A 2063-nucleotide genomic window follows, 5' to 3' on the forward strand; every position below is an offset into this window, starting at 1 on the left:
GTATAAATAACGTGTAATTGACTTTGATGGTTTCGGGGGATTGGTTCCTCCGGTCTGGCGGATTGATTAGTGGCGACCGGTGTTTCTTACCGTGCTCGGCGACATGAGGCTACCTGGTTGACCTTCTCAAACACGCCCTCGGAGGGCCTCCGCTGGCTGGCTTCGGGGGATTGGTTCCTCCGGTCTGGTGTATTGATTAGTGGCGACCGGTGTTTCTTGCTGAGCGCAGTGACATGAGGCTACCTGGTTGATTTTCTCAAACACGGCTGCAGAGGACCTCCGCTGGCTCGGTGCGTGGCGGAGCGCCCGGAGTTGGGTTTTCTTGGGAACATGCCTGTGTTCGGATGAGTAGTCAATTGCTGACGCTTTGAAAGTGCAGCGTACAAGTCTTAGCGGTGCATCACTCGGCTCTTGCCTCGATGAGGAATGCGGCTAGTTGCGAGAACTAATGTGAATTGCAGGACACAATCATCGACACTTTGAACGCACTTTGCGGCCCCGCTAGAGACCACTCCTGTCTGAGCGTCGCTTTGCCATCAATCGCGAAAGAGAGGGTAAACTCTTCCACCCGCGGCTGGGGTGTCGCAAGCTTCCGCGCTTTCGTCTCCCACAAGTTAAGATGCTTACGCGTGTGGGTCGGGGTTTCCGTGAGCTGTACGCCTGCCCGTCAGCCTCGCACACGCGCCATCTATGGTCCTCTTCTGTGGCACATCCTTCTGCCAGGATGAGAGAATAAGTGTGGACACCAGGCGCGCAAATTAGCCACTCACTCCCACAGGCGATGTCGGCTACTTACCCGACCCGTCTTGAAACACGGACCAATGAGTCTGACGCGAGCGCGAGTCTGAGAACTTTACGGAACCCCGTGGTGCAATGAAAGTGAGGGTCGGTGCGCGCCCGGCAGTCCGCGCACAACCGGCCCGTCTCGCCCACACCGTCGGAGATGTGGAGCATGAGCGCTTGCGACAGGAAGCGAACTATGCCTGTGTAGGGTGAAGTCAGACTATAGATAGCGGCGAAAGACTAGTCGAACCATCTAGTAGCTGATCCCCTCCGACGTTTCCCTCAGGATAACTGGCGCTTTGAAACCGAAGTTTTATCTGGTAAAGCGAAGGGTTAGAGGTGTTGTGGCCGAAACGATGGCTGAACAACCATAAGTTAACCCTCCGTTAACCTGCCAGGGCAACCCTAACTTAACCCTCAATTCCTGGGGTGAATTTTGTCCCCCATACGTTGAGAAACGGGACCGATGGCTACACCGCTTTATAGCTACACAGCGAGAGGTTAACCTCTTCCACCCCCGGCTGGGGTGGCGCAAGCTTCCGCCCTTTCGTCTCCCACAAGTTACGATGTTTCGATTTCAGCGCAGCCCTTCTATGCTCCGTTCTCCCACACACGCCCTCCGTGCGCCTTGGCTACTGTGAAAAACTGGATGTAACTTAACTTTCTGCTTTTAAATCTGCAAGGCTTTAAATCCAAACTTAAAACTCATCTTTTTGCCTTAGCTTACAATTAGTTGCCTTGTAGAGCCGAATGAACGGAGAAGACCGTAGGTTCACACTTTAGCCGTGTAGGCAACTTTCTTTAATCCACGGTAAATCAGAGAGACAACAAAACCACAGCTCGACTGAGCGGAGGCGGCAAGAATAACCAGACCCCTGGCTGGGCAACCATAACTTAACCCTTAGTTCTTGGGGTGAATTCTATCCCCAATACGTGTCAACCACATGAGTCCCCCCAGAATTCGCCCTAGTAATCGCAGTCAGGCAGGCGCGGGGGCCGACAGGCCGTCCGCGGCGGCTCCGGGTAACAGGGGCGGAGTGTCTCTGGGAGGCATTGACGCGGGCCTGAGGAGCAGAAGAGGCGGAGCCGGGGGACGACCGCGACGAGGAGGTTGGGTTAACTCCAACGGCTGCGTCAAGTCCAGGTGTGCGGGTTTAACTTGGTCCACTGAAACATACTTGGCCGTGCCCCCAAAATCCACCACCAGGTGCTTAGTTCCCCGTTCCAGGCCGCGGCCGTCATAAGGGGGTTGCAGAGGGGGGCAGTGTGCGTCGTGACGC

The 2063-nt window shown here is 55.4% G+C and overlaps 1 pseudogene; it reads left to right on the forward strand.

Annotated features, from left to right (window-relative positions):
- Positions 1 to 384: 384 nt before the first annotated feature.
- Positions 385 to 528, forward strand: LOC130133549 (5.8S ribosomal RNA; annotated as a pseudogene).
- The last annotated feature ends 1535 nt before the right edge of the window (positions 529 to 2063 follow it).

Source organism: Lampris incognitus, unplaced genomic scaffold (genome assembly GCF_029633865.1).
Source record: "Lampris incognitus isolate fLamInc1 unplaced genomic scaffold, fLamInc1.hap2 scaffold_38, whole genome shotgun sequence".
NCBI lineage: Eukaryota > Metazoa > Chordata > Actinopteri > Lampriformes > Lampridae > Lampris > Lampris incognitus.